Consider the following 12495-nt stretch of genomic DNA (forward strand, 5'->3'; position numbering starts at 1 on the left):
TAATATTATTCAACTAAAGTAGTTTCAAACTCTATCAGATATTCAAATTTAAAACTATTGAGTAGAATTTTATTAAATTTATTATAGATAAAACATGTTATTTAATTTATGAAATACAAATATCTTCTAAAAAAGATAATTTTATTATTTTTAAAATTTAAGTATATCATAAATTTCTAAAAGTCTCAATCTTTATAAATTGAGTAAATTCAAATAATTCAAATAACTCTTCAAATTCGAAATTTTAATTTCTTTATTCTAATCCTTATTCCTTGCATATTTATTTTTTAAATAAAATAGTTCCTAAAAATATAAAAGTCATATATATATATATATATATATACATATATATTTAAAATAATAGAAAAAAATATAATAGATAATTAGCATAGGAATTAATATGTAATTTCAAACCAAACCACAAAGATACATGTATATATATGTCAAAGACATGAATTGGAAGAAAATGTATAAACTTGGAAAATTTGTGATAAAAAGAAAGTAAAAAAATAGCAATATAATAGTATGTATATTAAAAGAAAACTAGAATGGCTATTGCCAAATGACAAGGAAATTAGAGACTTTTAAATCTAGACTGGAAGCAAGAAAGGAGTTGACAAGAGTGAAGAGGGCTTCATTCTTGCCTCTATATATATTATCTAACTAGGACCCTATGTGGCAATGTTCTATAAGACCTTTAATATGTATTAACTTTGAAGACATATGTCTTGGCTTACAAGGCAAGTTTTCTATGTGTGTGCCATATAGTTAGCTTGTTCTTCAAGCTATCAACATGTGTAACACATGGCTAACTTATTGACCATGTTTCTATCCTAAAAAGTCAATTAAAGATACCTATAAAGTCAAAGCAACATCTATGAAGCTTTTAGGAAGCTTCTAGAGAAGATATTATGGAATTAACCTACTTTTATTTACTTTTAATTAAATCATATAAATAATTATTCATTAACATATCTATGTCCATAGCATTATCCCTCCTTCTAAGGACAATGTCATATTATAAATGCTTACAGTATGTAAAAATTAGTTAAAATATATTATATAAAGATAAATCTAGATGTGTGTTAGAGTGGCTAGTAGATTAAATTCAAAGGAGTTGGTATAAGAAACTTTACTTTGTTTCTTTACTTCTTTTGATTTTGACATTAAAATATATACATATATATATAGGACCTAAATGTTTAGTATGAAGCCTTGGGAGAAGGTGGAAACCTAAGGATGAAAATCTAAACTAGTAGGAGGCTAATTGAGAGGGATGAAAGCAAGGCATGGTCGGATGAAGGCAAGGAATAGGAAACTTCATCCCTATTGGTCGAATACCATGCCCAATGGGCTTTAAGAGGCTGCCCTCGACCTTAAGAAGGGTTTCGACAACTTCAAAGACGGCATTTAGAGATTAAAAGCTAAGGTTGTAAAGTTTAAGGTTTGGGGTACAATTTGTGTACAAAAATTAGAGGATTTGGAATTAGGGTGAAGAAGTTATAGCCATTTGAAGTTAAGGTGTTTATTTAAGACATATGGTTATTCTTTTGAGAGTACGAGGAGTTTTACAATAGCTCTTGAAGATCGGAAGATGCGACTGGAACGGCGATTTCAAGGCCTACATCTTATACATAAGAATTATTTCTTTTGGAGTTTATATGAAGAAATTGTGAGGAGTTGAAGGCGGCGCTTCCAAATCAAAAGCAATAAGTAAGCGGGTTTGTTTGTAGTAATGGTTGGAGACATAACTTGAGTTTTCGGACGAATTTTTGGCTCAAACTTTTTGGAGAATGTAAAATTTTGTATTAAAAAGCTCTACATACAAATTTCAAGACATTTGAGCTTATATTTTGTGAGATATGAATAAAATTGCACGCAGATGTATAAAGACAAGGGTTTGAAGTGACTGATAGAGTTTTCAAGATATCTCAAGATCTTCAATGAATTTGAGGTTGAAAATTGTTGTAAAAGTTAATAAGAATACATCAGTATCTCATGTAAAATTTGAGTTTTTTTGCATGGCCAGATTAAGAGATATGAGGTGTTGAAGTTCGGAAAAATCTCCACATAAGAATAAACAAGGTTTTAGAAGATTTTTATCATATTTTGGAAGTTATGGATTACTTGAGGATTGTGTATTTGGTGTAATTACTCAAAAAGGGAAAAATAATATATAAACTTAGGGCTTTTCTTATTTTCAAGCTTGATTGAGTAATAAGTGACAGCCAGAAGCTCAACGTTTTCTTGACGCAAACTCTCTCTACCCCAACAATGAGTTCTATGAGGAGCATTCTTCATTTGTTGAAGAAATCCAAAATGCGGCAAATCGTATTTGCCACATATTCCAATCTTAGTTTTCTTCAAAGATAGTTCATAGGCCCTCTCAATCATCGACAATGTCTCATACCAAGGCAAGAAAACCACCCTGTTCTTTGCTCGTTGTTGAGGCCTTCTTAACTTCTTTCAAATAAAATATTTCAAACAACATTAAGTATAGTTCCAACCTCTAATAAAATCAGCAAACATCGAGAATCTCTTCTAAGGTTATGATATCAAACACATTGTATCTAGCCATCTATTTGAGAAAAGATATGTTATTCTTGAAGATCATCATCTCAATTTTATCATCTTAAAGGTTGTAACAATTACAATGTCTCATCTAGTAAGTCTGCAAATCAAAACTCTTGCATTGAATCTGGTGGTTCTTAGTTCTCTATTTCTTTAGTATCACAAATATAAAAAGGCTACAAAAAAAAAAAAAAAAAAAAAAAAAAATCTTCTTTAGACCTTATTTTTTTTATATCAAAGACTTATTATTCTTCATCTTAATTTAAATGGATGTTGTCAATGAAAAGCATCTACCACCTTTGTTGTATTTATAAGATTATTTATTGGCTCCCATGTGCATTAACTAATATCATATTTGTGCCAATAGACAAGATATTCTAATTTATTTTGGTGTTGCCTTGAGTCTAAAACTTCTTCTACTTCAAATTCTTCATTATTGTCCATTTCTGTACGAGGAGATAAAGCTTGTCTTCTTCTTGCTATGTTCATAGTCTTGTATGATTCGAGAAGAGACATATGGAAGACATGATGGATCTTCATTGCCTCTTGTAGATGTAATCAATAAGCAATTGGATTGATTTGTCCACAAATAAGAAAAGGTCCAAGCCTACGGTAGTCCAACTTATCACAAAGACAAGTAGTCTTCATATTACAAAGAAGCAACCATACCTTATCACCTACATTGAAATATGGTTGTTCCTTTTAATAGGCATCCACATTGATCTTTTGTCATTCTTGAGCTTCCTTTAATTGCACCTTCATTATTACATATAGCTCTAACAAATGATTTGCTAAACATTCTACTATAACATTACCAACTTTTGAAAAGTCAAAAGTATTAAATCATAGATGATAACCATAATTGGCAAAAAAAGGTTTTTATTGCATAGAAGAATGCATCGTATTATTATAAGAAAACTCTACTAATGGCAAGAGGGTTCTTCAATCATCTTGTTGATAATTAATAGTACACCTTAAGTATTGCTCCAAAACTTGATTTTCTTGCTCTATTTATCCATCAATTTCAAGATGAAAGGCCAAGGAAAGCTTTAAGTCTACCTTTAACATCTTAAAAAAAATTCTCCAAAATCTTGATACAAATTGAGTTGTCTTATCCAATATAATATCTTTTGACAATCTATGATATCAGTAGATATTGTCAAAGAAAAGCTTGAAAGTTTCATCACTTGTGATAGATTTTGTGCATGGTAAAAAATATGCCATTTTCATAAAATGATCCACTATCAAAAATATAAAATCACACGATCGTAAGATTGAAAGATTTATAAAAAATCCATAGAAATAGAAGACCATGGTTGTTTTGGAGTAGATAATGGTTGAAGAAGTCCATAAGGTCAATGCCGAGGAGTTTTTGACCGTGAACAAATGTACTATAATTGAAAAAAGTCTTTTATAGCCTTCTACATTTGTGGCCACTAAAAATCTTTAAATATTAGCTCCAGAGACTTATTGTATTCAAAATATCATGTTATTAGAAAGTTGTGACGTGCTTGAAGAATATGTAAATGTGCTTCTCTTTTTGGCACATATAGGCATCCTTCAAAATACATTACATTGTTCTTGAACTCAAACTTAGAAGTATCACAAGACTTATAAGAAATACTCTTAATATCATGAATAAGAGAATTAGAAGACATACATGATTGAATTTGTTTAAAAAAAGTTGAATCAACAATCAATGTTGATTTCTGTGCTCAAAGATGAAATTATTTTGGCTTCAATAAAATTATCTTTTATTGATCAAAAGCTACATGTCCTTCTTTAGGTATAAGATAAGAATATTTGGAAAGGGAATCCGACAAACCTTATTGTTTTCTTAGCGAATAAGTAATATTGAACTCAAATCTTGACAAAGACATACTCCAATGAATCTAGCAACGATTCAAAATACAAGCTAACATGAAATACTCAAGGTTTTTGTGATCTGTACACATGGTAACTGGACTAGAAGTACCTTCTATATAATGATGCCATTTTTAGAAAGAATCCATAATTATAAGAAGTTCTTTGTTGTGGATCCTATATTTAATCTTGGCTGCTAAAAATTTTGTGGAATGAAAAGCTATTGAGTGAAGTTTATCATCTATTCCCATTTATGATAATTTGGCATCCAAAGCAAAGTCTGATGCATCTATTTCCATAAAAAATGCCTTAGAAAAGTCAACATGATATAAGATTGGTACAAAAACAAAAGTTATTTTTAAAGCTTCAAATATTACTTTTGTTACTTGATTCCATTGAAGTTTGTCTTTACAAGTCAAACGTGTAAGTAGAGTTGCAATTTGAAAAAAGTCTTTGATGAAGATCTGATAGTAATTGATAAATCACAAAAAATATTGGACATCTTGGACCGTTTTTGGGATCTTCCAATCTATAATCTTTTGAATTTTTTTAGGATCTATCATAAGTCCATCATTTGAAATGATGTAATCTAAGAAGTCAACTTCAGTAGAATAGAATACACACTTTTTTTTATCTTAGTAAAGAGGCCCCTATTACTTAATTTTTGTAAGACACAACAAACATGAAATTCATATTCTTCACAATAAAATCGTCCAAAAACTCTCAAAAAATATCATTCATAAAATGTTGAAAAGTTATTGGTATATTTATGAGTCCAAAAAGCATGAAATTATATTCAAAATATTTATACCTAGTTCAAAATATAGTCTTCCATTCATCTCATTTTTTATGCGTACTAGATTATATGTTCTTCATAGATTTATTTTTATATAGATCTTAGCTTGATTCAACTGATCAAAAAGTCCAGATATTAAAGGTAGTGGGTACTTCTTTTTTATGGTGATCTTGTTGAGTCTTCAATAATCAACATACATTTGTAATGATCCATCTTTTTTTTTTACAAATAGAATTGGGGCTCCTACTGGAGATTTGGAATGGCGTATGAAATTCTTAGCTAGATTCTCTTTAATATACTTCTTGATTTTAGCCAACTCATTTTGTGATAAATTATAGATTGGTCCAAATAGCTGTTATATTCCTTTTTGAAGGTCAATTGAACAATTATAGGAACAATGTTTTGGAAGAATATTTATATTTTTTTTTTCAAATACATCTTAAAAATTTTAATATTGACTTGGAATAACACTTAAAGTCTTTGCACCATTAGAAAGAGTGTGGCATAAATGACAGTAGGTGATATTTCTTTTGCAACATGCAAGAAAGCTCTTGCATCTATAAACATAGATTTAATTGTACTAGACTTGTGATTTTCTACTTAATTAACTATACTCTTAGTTATACTTTTAGAAAAATCAAGAATACAAGAAATCCAATCTACTCAAGGATTGTATTTTTCTAACCACAATAAACCTAAAATAATTAGATTAGAGAGAGATCTAATGATATTAAATACCACAAAGCTATTATGACCATTAGTTATTACTTCTATGGGAAGGATTTTGTGAGTAACATCTCCAGAAGACAACGGGTGACTATCTATGACTTCTATATGAATAAGTTTAGTTTTCTTTACTAAAAATATATTAAGTCTTTTAGTAAATTCTTCATTTAAGAAAGATGTTAAGGCTCCTAAATCTAATTAGGTAGAGACTTTGTAATATATAGGTCCTAAAATAATATTTAATATAAAACAAGAAGAGGATTTTGAGGAAAGAATAAGACCTTTATTAGCTTTTATAGAAGGTTCCAGCTATATGGTCTCTATTATAGCTGGATAAACTAGTTTTTTGATATATTGTCTTCTTTAATATTTTTACTCTTTATTTTATAATTACGCTTCTTCTTTGGATAAAGTTGAGCAGTATGCTTAGGTTTTCCATAATATAAGCACAATCCTTCTTGATGGTGATGAGTCTTTTCTTGCTCAATAATAGGTTTGAAAAGTATTGCATCAATTTTTATATTGTCTACTTTTGAATGTATGTATTGAAGACATATTGGTGTTGCCATTAAATTATAGTAATGTTGAGGTCTACTTGTTCGATTCTCAGATCAAAATTTGAAAAGTCGATTGTCACACTTCATAGCAAAGTCAATTGCTTGACTCAATGTTTGAGGATCATGTAAGTTGACCATCAATTTCTTTACTTCATAGTATAATCCATAGAGAAATTGGCTAATTAATGCAACATCATTTCACTTGATATCAATTGTAAGTTGTCAAAATTTAATGCATATAATATTATGGATTGATTGTCTTCTAATAAAATATAGATCTTATTGATTACAATATGAGTTACATCACGTTCTCCATACATGGATCAAAATTCTATTAAAAAAATTTCTAAATTATCGAATATTGGATCTCGTCATTCAAGAAAAGATAAAGACTATGATAATGTTGAACTTGAAAGAGGTGTACTAATGAATCTAACTTGTGATCTTAGAGTTGGATAGCTTTTGAGTTGAAGTTCAATCAAAAATTATACTTGATTGATAAATCTTTGAAACTTGGATCTTGTGCCATCAAAATTTTTAAGCAAGGCAATTCTTGGTTCTCTAATACTGGAAGGATATTCTATTGTAGGAAAAAAAATGATTGGATGTAGTGTTGAAGCAGCTCCAATCATATCTATGTCTTCTCTTCCTGCCATGTTTTTTGCTCCTTGTGGTGGTAAATTGAATTGATGCATCTCTAGCATTAACTTCCTCAATTGCTCTTGTATTTGTGCTATTGTATTCTTTATTTCAAGAAGTTTTATCTTGATAAAACTTAAAAAATAAATGTCTAATATTATTAAAGAGAAGTAAAAGAGGAGACTTGAGAACAAAGAAGATATTAAGAATGATATTAGTTTAGAAGAGGGTAATCCGCAACTTCTAATACGCTAATGTCTTATCAAGAAAAAAAGAGTAATCCACTCTTAATCAAGAAAAGACAAAGCTCTAATATTATAAGTGTACTCTTGTCAATCTATCAAAGACATGAACTAGAAGAAGATGCATAAACCTATAAATTTGTGTTAAAAGAAAAATGAAAAAATAGCAATATAATAGTATGTATATTAAAAAGAAACTGAAATGGCTATTTTCAAAAGATAAGGAAGCTAGAGACTCTTAAATTTAATCTAGAATCAAGAAAAGAATTGACAAAAGTGAAGATTGCTTCACACTTACTTCTATATATACTATCTAACTATGAACTATGTGGAAATGTTCAATAGGACCTCTAATATGAGGTGACTTTGCAAGACACATGCCTTAACTTATATAGGAAGTTTTCTATATGTTGGCTACATAGTTAGCTTGTTCTTCAAGCTACCAACATGTGTTGTACACGGCCAACTTGTTGACCAGGTTTCTAACCTAAAAAATCAATCAAAGATACCTTTAAAGTCAAAGCAACATCTATAAAGGTTCTAGGAAACTACTATAGAAGATATTATGGAATTAACCTATTTTTATCTAAATCATATAGATAATTATTGATTTACAAGTGTATATCTATGACAATATATAATTTAAATGCCTAATGTAGCAATAAATGTGGACCATTTATTTTGTAATGGTATATTTTATACACTATATAGTGTCGTATAAATTATTTTTTTAAAGTCTTTTATTTAATAGTATATCATAGATTGTAATTGAATGGACTAATTTATTTTAATAATTTTATTTTAAAATTATAATACTTTTTAAACTTATAAATGTCTTCTATCAAATCTTAAAATGTCAAGATTCTTTGTAATCTAATTAAGAATAAAATCTTACATTTTTTTTGAATTTATGCTAATTTTATTAGTATTTGTTACATTCTAAAATTTTTAAAAAAAGTATAACATCTTAATGTGAATTTATGCTCTTATATGGCCAAAATTTAATTATATAAGTCCAATTGTACATTATGTATCTTTGAGAATTAGTTTATTCATTTAAAGATAAATAAATTATATTTTAATAAATTATGGATTATAAATAAATAAATAAATAAATAAAAATCATAAAGATAAATTATATCATCTAATAAATAATAGTACTAATATATTTCTTTAAAATTAATAAGAAACTAAACACTATGGATGTCACCTATTAGTATGTTGTGTATCAATAAAAACTTAGATAATATATTGATATTGTTGTGGCACTTGATATATTTTTTTAAATGATTATCAAAACAAAAGATATGTTTAAAAATAATATCTAAAATAGTATAGAAGTTATCTTAATATGATATAAAGATAGTTATTTTAAGTACAAAATATGCAATGAATTGATGCAAGTATATCACTTCAAACCCAATTACTATTAGTACACAATTAATTCACAAAATCATCTTTAGTAGATTAACACAAGTATTATCCATCAAAAAAATCAAAAATTATTGCAATTCATATTTATAGTGTTATTTTTATACTCATATTGTCTCTAAATCAATTATACTTATTAGTATCAACTATCATTCTATAAGCTAATATGCCACAAATCTTTTATACATTTTTAGTGTGAAAATAAAATCAAACCACTAGTTACATATTCTTTTTTGTATAAAATCAAAACAACATCCACAAATCATTTCCATTTAGAAAGAACAAAAAATAAATGTAGCTACAAATATCATTATCTAAACATGTTTAGATTAGAAATTGGTGAATTAAAATAAATAAATTATAAATAAATTTTTATACCCAAATTCTAATTTTATTGCAAATATGTTTTTTGTACCAACTATTGAATCTAACATTATCTTGATTAGTTTAAAATCAATTAGTTTCTTTGTAAGACTAGTGACATTATCATAATTCTTAGTATACTTCAAAACTATTTTTATAGTATAATAAAATTATTCTTTCTATATAGAGAGAGAGACAAACATATTACTAAATGATAAACATTAAAATTACAAGAATCTTGACAACTAAAGAACTATATAATATAAAGTCTTTAAATTCTCAAAACTACATAAAAAATATAAATTTGTATATTTAAAAAAAATCATAAATTACTAATACATTTTTCATAGTGATAAATAAGACAAACTTTCATCCAAAACAACTTTATAATATATAAACCCTTCTTAAATCTCTTTACATGACATGCACATTTGGAACAAAATAGGTGGATGCAAATACTATTACAAGTTGACCTAACAAACCAACTTTGACCCTAGAATAAGATATCAAATAAAACCAATGTGAGAATATAAGTTGAAATTAAAAAATAAAATAAAATAAAATAAATCAATTTAGAATTAGAATACCAAAAAAGCCAATGTGGAGTATATATGAATATGTGGAGTACACATATAATTTGTTTGTAGCAATAGTATCAAGCCCCGCATTACTTCCTAAAACGATACATCGCCGAACTATGGCAAAAAGACAACGCGGGATGTTGAAGTGGTGATATTGCATCTTCAACGCAAAATAAAAACATGCAATTGGATGAATTCCTCTTACATTTGGAGCTGCGAGATTTCGAACTGCTCACTTCGAACTGCTCTCTCTCGCGCGCGCACGCACGCACAAACAATCCCACTTCAGATTTCAGCGACAAAATCAAGTTCGGATTTGTGATTATTGCAGATCGGCATCGAAATTGTCTGCAAAGCCTACCGATGCGATTAAGCGACGCTGAGATGCCAAAAAAAAATTCTTTTAATCGGGAGGTGCCACGAGTTGCGAGAAAAAAAGAAAGTTAAGCTTCGGGGAGTCACGAGCGCGGCCGCTTGGATCGATGACAGACATCACGAGGTGGAATTAGTTTGAGAGCAGTTAGTTATTTATGGACTTTTGCCTGGCAAACAAGCAAAGGCTATTGTGAGAGGAAGGTGTGGCAATCGGGACAACACAATAGGCAACTGCCCCTCCCAAATTGTGTAAGTAGTTTCGCTGTGAAGGACGTTTGTCTGATTGTTTCCGTAAAAAGATGAAGCAAAAAACAGAAGGTGAAGATGGGAGGCGGCCAGCTGGAATTGTTGCTCGATGTTGGGTGCAAGCAATTTCAATGAAAGGGCGTGAATCAGTGTTGCGTGATCACACGGGCATTCTGACCATGCTGGAGTGATGCAGTAACCCTACTTTACAGTGAACGAAAATAAACAAAGAAGTCAAAAAACGATTGATTCAAGGGCAAATTCCACAGCGAAGTGCCGAGATCCTGGATTTCTGCGCCGCCTCAACCCGGCCCATCAATCAATGCCATCCTACGAGAACCGCAATTTCCATAAGCTCCACCACTTTTGGGTTCCAAGTGGCGTCACGGGTTCACATCGCTCGTCACCAGAAAGGACCCATCCCATGCGACAAATGGAATTGGTTCGGTGAGCATCTCAATCCTCCTCCCAGTGTGAAATGCGTGCTTGTGCCGCTGCATCGTGCCGAGCACTGTGTATTTGAACGATGATCCGAAAGCTCCTATTACATTTCTTGAATTTGTTTTACAATTTTCATCTAATGTTCTGAATCAACTTTTAAGACTATGTATTGTATCTTGTAAGAAACGTAACAAGGATTTATACTTGTGTGTTGATAATTAAAGATTACAAATTGTTAACTGGATGATTTCTTTGATTTCTTTGATTTCTTCCATCATCAATGAAGTTTAATATTTAATTGAATAATTTTTAAAAATGGCCATTATATGTTAAAATAATAATGTGTTCATAAAAGAAAACAAGCAAACAAACATTGTTAAAACATAAAAATAAAAACAAAAAAATCAAATCAAATCAAATAACTGAGATACAGAATAGAAACTATCAATCTTTTTCTTCGTACTTTTATTGCAAAGAAATATTCTGAATATGACTTTTTATCTTTGGAATATCTTAATTATTAATGCTTCAAAGAAATGAAACGAATTCAATCAACTTGAATGTTAGAAGTTTAATTCTATATAAACTCAATATGGCACATAACACTACTTAATGGGCTCAATAATGCAAGTTATTACATGTATTTGTTTCACAAACAATTTATATACATACTTAAAAAAAATTCACACATCAGCATGATTTTACGTGACCCATGTTTTGTTTTAAAAGCTCATTTCTATTTCTCATTACACATCAATTTGGAACCATTCTTAAAAAAACACGAAACGTAAACTACATGATTCACGCAACGTACATTATAACTTTAACTATTTCTATATACATTCAACACTGTGCAATCCCCCCCCCCCAAAAAAAAACAAAATAAATCAAAACAATCAAACAAACAAGTAACTCAGAAAACCCGGACACGGCCATATAATAAACTGCAAGCTAATCCATCCTTGAACCCTCAAAGAACAATCAACAAAACGGTTTTCATTAGACCCAAAAACAGTGTCTCCAGCACAGAATAAAACATCCTCATCGATGGAGAATCACCAAACAGTATCATCTTCTGCAAAACGAGGAAGCGAAGAAAACAGTGGAATGACAAGAGGGAGGGAGAGAGATGGGGGGCAGTTTTTGTGAGTAGCTGCAGGATCTGAGCGAGGGACCGTCCGCCATCACCGAGACCACACCGATAACAGCTTCCACACACACACAATCACAAACACGCGCTGACTTTTGCGGTAGGTACCCATTATCTCGATAGATTCGAGGGGTGAGCTTCGTCGATGTGCAGTGCGCAAGTATCATCATAATTAGCGCGACGCGCATGCTGCGAGGAAATCAGTGCGGCTCGGCGCGTTCGGAAATAGATTTTAGCTGTGAGTTAAGCGCACTGATTCACGGTTGACTCGGAGGAGCTTATCGCTGGCTGCGTCGTCCCCCCTTGCAGAAGGCGCCCGATTCTTCCGGTGTGGACTGAACGCGTGTGTGATTGTTTCGGGTCTGCTAGCTAGATAGCTCGATGTGGACCTCTTGGACTGAATTGGTGCTCTGCTGTCGAGATTAGTGCGGGCACTCTCGGTAGAATTGGGAAGGACTTTGGTGGTAAAATTATGGAGTTGACCAGAGTGAAAAGCAGCGTTCTGGTGCGGTGG

This window comes from Physcomitrium patens, chromosome 12 (genome assembly GCF_059467195.1).
Source record: "Physcomitrium patens ecotype Gransden chromosome 12, ASM5946719v1, whole genome shotgun sequence".
NCBI classification, from domain to species: Eukaryota; Viridiplantae; Streptophyta; class Bryopsida; order Funariales; family Funariaceae; genus Physcomitrium; species Physcomitrium patens.